The sequence below is a fragment of the Somniosus microcephalus genome, chromosome 12 (genome assembly GCF_052327205.1).
Source record: "Somniosus microcephalus isolate GS21.2 chromosome 12, FLI_Smic_1.0, whole genome shotgun sequence".
Taxonomy (NCBI): domain Eukaryota; kingdom Metazoa; phylum Chordata; class Chondrichthyes; order Squaliformes; family Somniosidae; genus Somniosus; species Somniosus microcephalus.
Genome location: NC_140998.1, coordinates 190,935,588 through 190,947,935, shown reverse-complemented (window position 1 = coordinate 190,947,935; position 12,348 = coordinate 190,935,588). Strand labels below are relative to the sequence as shown.

General features: G+C 45.4%; 1 pseudogene across 1 annotated transcript in view; it reads left to right on the top strand.

Annotated features, from left to right (window-relative positions):
* Window positions 1-1,130: 1,130 nt before the first annotated feature.
* The window catches only part of LOC147109798 (rap guanine nucleotide exchange factor 2-like), a 97,258-nt pseudogene continuing 86,040 nt past the window's right edge, over window positions 1,131-12,348 (top strand). The window contains exon 1 of the transcript XR_015080154.1: window positions 1,131-1,272. The product of XR_015080154.1 is annotated as a rap guanine nucleotide exchange factor 2-like (transcript). The remainder of the gene's footprint in view (window positions 1,273-12,348) is intronic.

Below are 12,348 nucleotides of genomic sequence, written 5' to 3'. Positions count from 1 at the left end.
CTCGCCTGGTTCATAACATTGTTGATTCAGAGCTATCCTAGAGGAGCTCTGTTGATTGTAATGAGGTCCACATCTTTGGCCCAACCTGGGAACTGACCCTAAACCATCACATCCAGGAAGAGCATGCTATCAGCTGAGTGTGCAGGCCAGTCTGAAGTTAAGGCACTAGCTGTTTTCAATGGAGCGACTCTAAGCACAAAGAATTGATTCCTGTTACTAACAGTACCAGAGCGGAATATTAGGTGCCTCACCTCTTCTGGTCTTTGTTTGAACCCTCGTTAACTGTACCCTTTCTTAACTTCACCATTTAGGCACCATCTGGTAGAGTGTTTGGCTTGCATACTTCACTCATGTCCTAAGGTAAAATAGCAAAATTACCGCAAGAACATGTCAAACAGTAAGTATGCCTGATCACATGTTTTATGGAGGAGGCCGGTAGTTTTACCCCTTTAACTTAAATAATGAGCTCCAGTAAAATCTCACCTGACATATTTCAGAGAGCTTAGTTATAGCCACCTCCTTCTACAAGCGATGAATTGGCACAAATTTTGGATAATGGGTCTTTTTAATTTATTTCTAATCAGAAACTTTTAAAACTTTGAGTTTTTATGAATTAGGGATTTTGCCTAATGTATGAGGATATCTACATGAAGGGAATAATTATAATGAGAGACTAGTTACATTTGGGTTATATTACCTGGAGGTGAATACAGCTAAAGGTGATTTGATCTCAGTGTTTAAAATAATGAAGAGAATCAATAGGTAGAGAGGAAATGATTGACCTTTAATAGGAGAATCCAGAACAAGGGAAAAGAATCTTAAATTTGAGCAAAGATTATTTAAGTGAACCGAGGCCAAACATCAAACAACGGGTTGTGAGAATGTGGAAAACACTGCCACAGAAGACCATAGATGCAAAATCGAGGTTTTTAAAAGTCGAATAGGTACTTGGGAAGTAATGGAATTAAGGGATATGGAGAAAGGGCAAGGAATTGTATTTAAAACGATATGCTGCCATACCTAACAAAATGATAAAGCAGACTTCTGTTCTTGTGTATCTATCATTGCTAATCATGATCATCTTATGCAATTTTTTTATTTCGAAAGCCACAGAGAGTGAAGCTGGGGACATGGACCTGAGTGGCCTGCCAGTAGACGCTGAAGATGATAACAAGGAGGACATTGGGAAACCATCAGATCCACTGATGAGCATGGACATTGTCAGAGACTGCCTGGCGAAAGATCCTATAGACAGAACAGATGATGACATTGGTGAGTCAGTATGAAATTGGGAATAGGCAACGAGATCTAAATTTGAAAACAAGGATAAATTTGGATGATCAGCCATGATCTCATTAAATGGCGGAGCAGGCTCGAGGGGCCGAATGGCCTACTCCTGCCCCTATCTTCTATGTTTCTACCCTAAAGCCCTCCCCCATTACAGCATCCATTTGGTTATTAAACAGTTCCAGAGTTTTCATCTCCAATACTCTATTTGAAAGATCATTACATGTATTGATCACTCTTGAAGTGAAGAATAACTTCCTGATATCAGACTGAACTGTACTTTTTCTAGTTTGAACCAGTATCCACTTGTCTTACTCACGCAATTTGCTTCAAAGTGGTTTTCTGAAATTAGTTTTTCCATACTGTTAACTATGTTACATCCTTCCATAAGTTCATCTCTTAGATGTTTCATTTCCAGATTGAAAGGCCCACATTGCTCCAATCTTTCCTCGTAGCTCAAGTCTCTGACACCAGGAATCGGCCTTGTGGCTGTTGGCTGCATTGCCTCCAATACTTGAATGTCTCTATGTTTCTTGGCAACCAAAATGGACACACTACTCAAGTTGTGGTCTGACCAGAGCATTGTACAGTTGGATCACATCTTCCTCTGACATATTCTTCTATTTCAGCTATGTAATTCAGCATTCTATTGGCTTTGTTGACTGCTGCTCTGCATTGAGTATTGAGGCTATGAAGGCTCCTAGGCCTCTTTCAACCTCATCCGTAACTATTTCAGTACCATTCAAGGAGTGTATGTGATTTATTCATGTGTGAGCTTTGACGGTGAATGGAAAGTGACTATTTTAACATGGGGATATCACAGCCAAGCCTGATCCTGTTTTCATCTGATGTCCACATGTGTGTACTTCCAATATGCCCTTTATGAAATGTGTATCCTCACACGAGCAAATATACAAAAACCAAATGTAAAATGAATTTCCTTAACACAGTTTGTAGTGCAGGTCTATACCAGAATACACACAATCTGGTTTTAAGTTTGGGTTGGGGGCAAAGTGATTAAACTGTGTGTGGTGTGATGTGATGCAATGTGTATATATCAATTTAATTAGTTTGCTGCCAAGTATTTTTCGAGTATATGTTTATTTTCTCCTGTCTGTGTGGTGCATTAATGTCCAGAAAGAGTTAGGCTGCGATTTTACAAACCTCAGCGAGACCGTGGCGGGTGACATCGGTGGCGGGTCCCGACCCTGCTGCTGGCTCCATCCTGGCCTCTGAAATTAATTTCCCCTGATTGGGCTTGTTAAGCCAGCCCAGCACGTTCCCCGGCCAATTAGAGGAAGCGGGTCTGGTGACTTCATTTGATGACGCGTCATCAGCCGGTTTCCTTAAAGGGACCATGGCCAACTTTATTTTGCCGTTGTGCTGTCAGTGTTCTACAGCATTGAGGTGCTGCAAACACTGACAATCACTGCACAGAGGTGCAGGGCTACACCAAGGCTCTCCCATGACTCCCTCCATATGCTTATGGAGAGAGTCACAGCACGCAGGGAGGTCCTCTTCCCTTCCCATGGGTGGTAGAAACCTCCCCAGGAGATCAACACATTGCAGAGGAGGGCACAAACAGGGACGTGGTCAGGAGGACCTGGGTGCAGTGCCGCTTCAATGATCTTATTAGATCACAAAAAGCCACACTCAACCTTATCCTGCTGTGCCTCCCATCACTCCTTACTCACACCAACTTACCTTGCACCTCCACCCATCCCTCTCTACCTACATTGTCACATCCCCATCTCACTAGCCACCTCTCACACTCACCCTCATCCTAGTGCAATGATACCAACTAACAACACACAAGGGTAGGCACTTGGGTGTTTTATGCAATGTTCATGTAAAGTTTCTGTTAATGTGGTGTCAAACATTGAAACCTTTATTTTCAACACTTTGTGTTCTTAGACAGATTTGTGTGCTCCTTTGGAAGTGGCTTAGTGAGTTGCAGTGAATGGTGAGACATAACGGTACCCCCTGCAATGGTGATGAGTGTAAAAGGAATGGCTTGGGCATTGTAGGGAGGCTTTATGGTGTTGGTGTGGGGTGGTGCCAACCTGGCGCATCATGTGGCAGCCAGGGTGTACAAGTGTCAAGTGAAGTAAATCTGGCCATGGTGAGGCCATCCCTGGCCTGCCGGGCAGCAATGTGGTCGGGTGCTGATGCCCTCTGTCCTGTGCAACATCAGATGATTACGGAGAAGGTTGGTGGTGGTGTTGTTGGTGCTGCTGGTGTGCCTGGTGCTGCTGATGTTGGGGCTGATCGTGGTGGGATTCTGAGGACCAAGGTGAGAGGGTATAAAGGGCAACCATGCTGATGGAATACATGGCAGGTGAAGCAGAGATGACAGAAGTGATCTGTCAATGGTGAGAGAGGTAATGAGGTCAGACTGGATGGAGACTTGTGTAAAAACTTGCAGCATAGTGAATCTGTTGTGGAAATGCAGTGAGGAAGAGTTTGTGGCTGAGGGAAGATATCTGTGTAAGGTGGGAGCTTTTACTATACATTTGAATCTCTCAACTCAACAACTGATTCAATGGCCACTGACCTCCTGCCTCAGCTTGACAGACACGGTCCACGACTCATGGACGAGTTGTCAAATGCAGAAGGTGAGCAGATATTCATTCTTAAGTGGCTCTAAACAAGCCACTAATTACCTGAATTGGGTCCCTGGCTGCGAACCCGCCGCTGCGTGTTGGGTCTGCCCAGCGCTGACAGACCCGACATTGGGGAAAGGCGTGTGGCGGCGGGTTCACAGCGGGGTCCTGACCCATTGGGGAAAAAAACACTTTCCCACCCGAGCCATCACTGATCACGCCCGCTGACCCCCCGCAAAATCCAGCCCTTAGTAATTGGTGAACATAGCCGAAGATGATCTAAGCCTAAATGCTAATTCTATGTCTTGATTTACTGTATGTACTTTTATTTTTCAATTATTTTTTTCATGTCTTTCACAAGTTTAACCAACAGCTAACACCTCTTGCCTTGATAGCTCCACTCTTAGGCCGGAATTTTGCCAGTCCTCAGAGTGCGGGATTGGAGGCGGGACTGCTGTCAACCTGCCTCCAATCAATCTTCCCAAGTGTCAGGTCCCCGATTTGCGCATGGACCCGGCACCTAGTGGCGGGAAGAGGATTATAGCCACTTACCTTCCTGTTAACAGGTACTTGATACTTGTTAACAGGCTCTTTTTCAATTTTGCTGCTTCTGCCTCGGGTTCCCCGATGTCCGGACACCACGCCAGGTAAGTGTGGCATGTTGTGAGTGTGCTGTAATGTTTCTGCATTGATGACAGCTGCAGAAGTGTTGTGAAGGATCCAATGGTGCACTGGTGAGTTTCAGAGGTAAGAAAATGTTGGGAAAATCATTTTTAATGCATTTACACTTTTCTGTAGGTAACAAGTTTTGAATTGGCTGTCTAGTCCCACCTCATTGGGAGAACCTCTCTCACCAGTGACAGATCGCTTCTGTAACCCCACTTGCAGCTGCCATCTGTTCTAGCCTATGGAGGGAGTCATTGGCAAGCCTGGGTGCAAGAGCTCACCTTTGTACAGTGATTGTCAGTGTTTGCAGCAGCTCAATGCTGTCAAACACTGAAAAATGAGCTGTCAAAGAAAAATTGTGCATGGTCCCTTTAAGAAAACTGGCAGATGATGCATCATCAAATGACATCATCTGACTGGCTTCCTCTTAATTGGCTGGCAAGCCCGCAGGGTGGGCTTAACAAGGCCAATCGACGTAAAATCATGTCCGTTAGCCGGATACAGTTGGGGGCGGGACTGGAACCCGGAAACCAGCTGACCCGCTCCCAAGCCACATCCATTTGCAAAATCGTGGCCTTAGTCTTTCTTCATATATTGACATTCCTGGCCTCACTGTCTCCCTGACCTCAAATGGAACTTCCACATCCCTTCCATTTTTAAAGCTGCCTCCGAGTAGAGGCTTTCCTCATTCATGGCTAGCATTGCTTTTCGTCTTGACCTTTCTTCACTTTTTATAAAGCCCATGTCTGTTCAAGACTTGAATACGCTGTATGGAGGCTCCTCTTGTGCCTATCTCGCATTCATTACTAGAACAAAAAAAAAAGCCTGTCCTCTGATGGGCATTCCTTCTCTTACATCTAGCTTCTGAACTCCCTTTCTTCATCAGAGCCTCTTCTGTCTTTATTTGATCAACACTATTATAATTTATGCTCCTTTATCGCTTGTTCCTTTTAAAATGGAAAGATGCTGTCGAACACACTTCTCCTGTGTTTCAATCCAGATTAATCGCACCATCTTCTACTTTAACTCATTATTTTCCTCGGAGTTCAAAACTGTGGAACACCTTTAGTCTTTCACTCCACCTACATTCTGTAGGCTTTTAAAACTCGAGCTTGGCATCACCCAGTTGCTACTTCCTGGTTTACTTCATCTTTTTAATTCTTTTTGGCCTTGGTGACCTGCACTATTGATCTTTACCCTTCACTTTTGTTTCTCAGTTTTGGGGGGGAAAGTCCTAGAAATTGTCAGGTCTTTGTACACTTTTTTAAAATGTTCTATTTTTATGCGTCACAACATCACTGCACAGTGAAGTAAGCGATTACCAATGAGAAGAGAAACACTACCCATGAGAATGGATGAGTTGTGTCGTGGGAAATTCCATAATTAGAGATTAGCAACTGTGACTGGGGTCGCAAATGATATGTGTCCTCCCTGGTGCCAGGGTAAGAGATGTAGTGCAACAGGTGGAAACATTTCTAGAAAGGCAGGGAAACCAACCAGAAATTGCCCATCAAAATGATTTAGGGAAGAGTAGGATGGAGATGTCGGACAGATGTAGGATGGAGTTTGAAGAGTTAGGTTCCAGATTAAAGTGTAAGTCGTTGAGAGTGGTAATCTCACGCTTCTTTGCCATCTCATATGCTGAATGAGTAATGGAGGAGCTATTAGATATTAGAAAGATGGTGTAGAGGGGAGGGTTTTAGATTCCTAGGACATTGAGGCAAGTTTGGGGCAGGAGGAGGCTTTTTGAGATAAGATGAGAGTCACCTAAACTGGATGAGTACCAATATTTTTGCAGAAAGGGTAAATGAAACAGTGGGGGAGGATTTAAACTAGTAAGGCAGGCCTAGGACAAACAAAAAAAAGGAAATTAATAACACTATCAGAAAGGTCAATTAAGAATTTTTTAATATTTATGATGCAAAGAGCATTAAGAATAAAGTAAACAAAAAATAAATGACAGCAGTAGGGTTTAGGGATAGGAGTTAATAAAATTGTGATGATAGAGAAGCCTAAAACAACTCCCATTTATGTAAGTGCCCCCCCTTAATCATCGCGACACGACCAAAATTCAGGCTGGGTCTGGCTCACCTGTAACTTGAAAGGGTTCGATTTCATTAGGCCAATGGAATTGTGGGTTCAGGCAAACCAAAGCCCACAAGTGTCTCCCCTGATAAGGGAACACCACTAAAATTCAAGAAGGGTCTGGTCCCACCAAGCTGATTTGTAAAACAAAAATAACAAATTAAATTCGAACAGTAAGGCAGACAGTTGGCTTTTAAGAGTCACCCGAGCACAAACTATAGCTCAAAAATGCACAGTAAAGAGTTCTTTTTTAAGTAGGTGAGTGAAGTCATAGGGCTAGATTAGCTTTTCCCCTATGGGATCTGTCCAAGTTCCTTCCCTTAAAATGGGCAATACCAAAAAAAATGAAAGAGTCCCCAATGGCAGAGACTAAAAAAAGAAAATGATTGGTGGGTGGTCATATTTATATTGATCATATTTTGAAAGCATCTGGTTAGTGTGAGGCATTTGGCTAATAAAGCTGATCAGATGCTGGGTTACTTCTGAAGTATATTATGATCAATGATGAGGGCAACTCTGGAGTATGATGTGCAGTTTTGAACCACTCTATGTCAAAGAAAGACCTGAAATGCTTTCGAAAGGATTCAGTGAAGAATGGTCAGAAGGATTGCAGGCCTCCAGGGACTAAGTCATAAGTAAAACTCAAGCACTAACTTATTGTCACTAGCAAAAAGACAGGAGGGATATGAAACAGGTATTCAAAATAACAAAAGGCACAGGTGAGGTGGAAGAAAAACTGCTATTTAACTTAGAGTTAGTGTTGGACTGGAGGACACAAGTACAAAATTCACAACCCTAGAAATTAGCAACAACAAAGAAATTCTCAGATTAGATAGCTTATTTCAGTGCAATTTGCAGATTTAAAAAGGAGCTGAATCGATATTTGTGAAGAAGCAGGATTGACAGTTGTAGAGACAATTAACAAAACTGTCAGGAGAAGTCAGGAAAGAAATTTAGTGCTTCCTTAAACTGGGGATCAACAGGTGATGTGGGAGAGAAGTCCATGATGGAATAATTGTAAATGGACTGTAGATGGAGTGGGCTTGATTGGCTGAAAGTCCTTTTCTTGCTCTAGATTTTCTTATTTCTGCTTTGCCACACTGATATTGAGGGCCTACTTATGTTCTTGTGAATTATAAAGTTCATAACATTGGTGATAGTAGGATATTGTAACATCCATCTGTTGTGTTCTTCCCTAGGGCAGGTCTCTTGAGCCACTTACTGGAGAAGAGTAGCTAAGGTGGTTTCTCGTTGTGATCTTCATAGTTTTTATCTTCAGAGTTCTTTCCATGTCAGCCGTGGCTACGTTGATAGCACTTTCACCTTTGAGTCAGAAGGTTGTGGGTTCAAGACCCACCCCAGAGATTTGAGCACCAAAATCTAGGCTGACACTCCAGTACAGTACTGAGGTAGTGCTGCACTGTCAGAGGTTCCATATTTCAGATAAGATGTTAAACTGACCCCTCAGGTGGACGTAAAAGATCCCATGGCACTATTTTGAAGAGGCACTGGGGAATTCTCCCCGGTGTACTGACCAATATTTATCACTCAATCAACATCAATTAGAAAAAGATGATTTGGTCATTATCACGTTGCTGTTTGTGAGTGCTTGCTGTGTGCAAATTGCTGCCGCGTTTCCTACATTACATCAGTGACTATACTTCATTGGCTGTAAAGCGCTTTGTGACTCCTGAGGTCGTGAAAGGCGTTATATGGCCTTAGAGAGAGTGCAGAAAAGATTTACGAGAATGATTCCAGGGATGAGGGACTTCAGTTACGTGGATAGACAAGAGAAGCTGGGGTTGTTCTCCTTAGAGCAGAGAAGGTTGAGAGGAGATTTGATAGAGGTGTTCAAAATCATGAGTGGTCTACACAGTAGATAGAGAGAAACTGTTCCCATTGGCGGAAGGATCAAGAACTAGAAGACACAGATTTAAGGTGATTGGCAAAAGAACCAAAGGCGACATGAGGAAAAACTTTTTTACGCAGCGAGTGGTTAGGATGTGGAATGCACTGCCTGAAAGGGTGGTGGAGGCAGACTCAATTGTGGCTTTCAAAAGGGAATTGGATAAGTACCTGAAGGAAAAAAATGTGCAGGGCTACAGGGAAAGGGCGGGTGAGTGGGACTAGCTGAAGTGCTCTTGCAGAGAGCTGGCACGGGCTGAATGGCCTCCTTCGGTGTTGTACCTATTCTATGATTCTATATAAATGCAAGTTTTTCTTTCTCCTAGGTGGGCTGCAACCAAGGCTAAAGAGCCCCACATACACTTTACAATGTTGGGTGGGGGGGGGTAGTTTGGAGGGCCACATGCACCCATTGGAAGCTGGGTGTCAATTCAGTATTCAGATCAGTGCTCTGGTCTTCGCTCCCCGTGGCTGGCTGGAGTGGGGCATGAATCCTTCACCTTCTGACTCAGAGGCAGGAATGCTACCATTAAGCCAAAGGCTCACTCCTACTCAGACATACATCCATAATTTATTAAAATTCCTGAGTTAATACTGTCACACCCAGAAGTCCATTGAAATCACAGGGCAACCCTGTAATAGTGACGCCTTTTGTTCTTTCTTACTCCACAGGTACTGCTGTACCCCCTCTCGGGATGTTTTTAAAAAAAATGTATTTGTTTATGGGATATGGGCATCACTGGCAAGGCCAGCTTTTATTGCCCATCCATATTTGCCCTTGAGAAGGTGGTGGTGAGCCGCCTTCTTCAACCGCTGCAGTCCGTGTGGTGAACGTTGTGATTGATCTTCAACCACCACAACCATCTTCCTTTGTGCTAGGCATGACTCCAGCCAGTGGACTGTTCCCCCGCCCCCCCCCCCCCCGCCCCCGATTCCCACTGACTTCAGTTTTACTAGGGCTCCTTGATGCCACACTCGGTCAAATGCTGCCCTGATGTCAAGTGCAGTCACTCTCACCTGACCTCTGGAATTCAGCTCCTTTGTCCATGTTTGGATAAAGGCTGTAATGAGGTCGGGAACCGAGTGGTCCTGGCGGAACCCAAACTGGGCGTCAGTGAGCAGGTTATTGGTGAGTAAGTGCCGCTTGATAGCACTGTCGACGACACCTTCCATCAATTTGCTGATGATTGAGAGTAGACTGATGGGGCGGTAATTGGCCGGGTTGGATTTGTCCTGCTTTTTGTGGACATGACATACCTGGGCAGTTTTCCACATTGTCGGATAGATGCCAGTGTTGTAGCTGGAACAGCTTGGCTAGAGGCACGGCTAGTTCTGGAGCATAAGTCTTCAGCACATTAGCCGGAAAGTTGTCGGGGCCCATAGTCTTTGCTGTATCCAGTGCGCTCAGCTGTTTCTTGATAACACGTGGAGTGAATCGAATTGGCTGAAGACTGGCTTCTGTGATGGTGGGGACCTCAGGAGGACGCCGATATGGATCATCCACTCGGCACTTCTGGCTGAAGATGGTTGCAAATGCTTCAGCCATGTCTTTTGCACTCACGTGCTGGGCTCCACCATAATTGAGGATGGGGATATTCATGGAGCCTCCTACTCCCGTTAGTTGTTTAATGGTCCACCATATTCACGACTGGATGTGGCAGGACAGCAGAGCTTTGACCTGATCCGTTGTTTGTGGGATCGCTTAGCCCTGTCTATATCATGCTGCTTCTGATTTTTAGCATGCAGTCCTGTGTTGCAGCTTCCCCAGGTTGGCACCTCATTTTTAGGTATGCCTGGTGCTGCTCCTGGCATGCTCTTCTGCACTCCTCATTGAACCAGGGTTGGTCCCCTGGCTTGATGGTAATGGTAGAGTGAGGGATATGCCGGGCCATGAGGTTACAAATTGTGGTGGAATACAATTCTGCTGCTGCTGATGGCCCACAGCGCCTCATGGATGCCCAGTTTTGAGCTGCTGCTGGATCTGTTCTGAATCTATCCCATTTAGCACGGTGGTAGTGCCACACAACACGATGGAGGGTGCCCTCCGTGTGAAGACGGGACTTCGTCTCCACAATGGCTGTGCGGTGGTCACTGTTAACAATACTGTCATGGACAGATGCATCTGCAACAGGTGAGGACGAGGTCAAGTAGTTTTTTCCCTCATGTTGTTTTTCTCACCACCTGTCGTAGGCCCAGACTGGCAGTTCTATCCTTCAGGACTCGGTCAGTAGTGGTGCTACTGAGCCACTCTTGGTGATTGTCATTGAAGTCCCCCACCCAGAGTACATTCTGTGCCCTTACTACTCTCTGTGCTTCTTCCAAGTGGCGTTCAACATGGAGGAGTACTGATTCATCAGCTGAGGGAGGGCGGTAAGTGGTAATCAGCTGGAGGTTTCCTTGCCCATGCTTGGCCTGAACCCATGAGACTTCATGGGGTCCGGAGTCAATGTTGAGGACTCCCAGGGCCACTCCTTCCCGACTGTATACCACCCCTGGTGGGTCTGTCCTGCCAGTGGGACAGGACATATCCAGGGATGGTGATGGAGGAGTTTGGGACATTGATTCTGTGATTATGACTATGTCAGGCTGTTGCTTGACTAGTCTGTGGGACAGACTCTCCCAATTTTGGCACAGGTCTGTAAGATTTGCAACATTTCTGCATTTCCCCGAAGGCTGTTATTAATAAACGGGACCCTGCGTGGACATTTTAATTCAAAAAGGGTACCCAAGATGGCGTCTGTGCCTTGTGGCAGAAAGCCTGTGAGATTTTAAAATGGACTCTGCAACGCAGACAGCTTGTGGATCGAAACCAAAGCTGCAGGCTTCTGTGAAGAGAGACTTTGTATTTTGGAACCAGACAGGAATCTGAATTATGCATTAGACCGAATTGGAGACAAATCTAAATTCAGTTTAGGCCTATAGTTAAGGCCATCAAGCAGTCTACATATATTATCGGAAACAGATTAACAGAGCCATCGAGGCCGGACAGGCCCTTCAAGGAACTTTCAGGACAATACAAGTCAATTATCGGGCCGGTAGATGCGAATACCGGCCATCTAAAAACAGTTAGTATGGATTGCTACCATTATTTAAAATAGCCTGCCAAGATTAAAACAAAGAACTAACCTGATTTGGCACGCAGATAAGGGTTTTCGATGAAGGTATAATTGAAGGACCCCGGGTAGCAATTGGTGTGGTCGGTGGTGTGTTCTTTGTTGGTTGGTGTGCTGGTGCTGCTGCACTTCGGTCCCTCGCCCTCGTGGCTGCCGCTCTTTCCTCGTCCCGTGCTTACCCCCTGGCCTTTGCCCGTGCCCTTTCCCACTCCATCTGGAACTAGCCCCGGCACCGGGTCGGGCGGACACGGACAATTCAGGCCAGGCGAGGCGGGACGCGACGAGGGGAGGAGGGAAGACCACCGGAGGGAAGGCCACCTGAGGAAGACCGGCTGAAGAAGACCAACTGAGGAGATGAACTGAGGGGAGGCTTCGAATTATCGGGCCTTTAGCCTCAGCCGACCTTCGAATATCTGCACACCAACTCAATCTGGCGGCTGGCGGCGAAGAATCATCCCTGCAAGGTAAAGTACCCAAACAGAGACTTTAACTTTGGGGTACTCGAACCTGGACAACACCCTTGCAGCACCTGGAGGCCACGTGATGACGGCAGGCTCCAGAGAGCACCAAGAGCGAACCCCGAACCCAACCGCTGTTTTGAGTCTAACAACCCTTTTGGTTGGTGAGCATGAGGTTCTGACCCGTCATAGCTTAATCTAGTTAGGTATAGGAGGTGGGATAAGGATAAG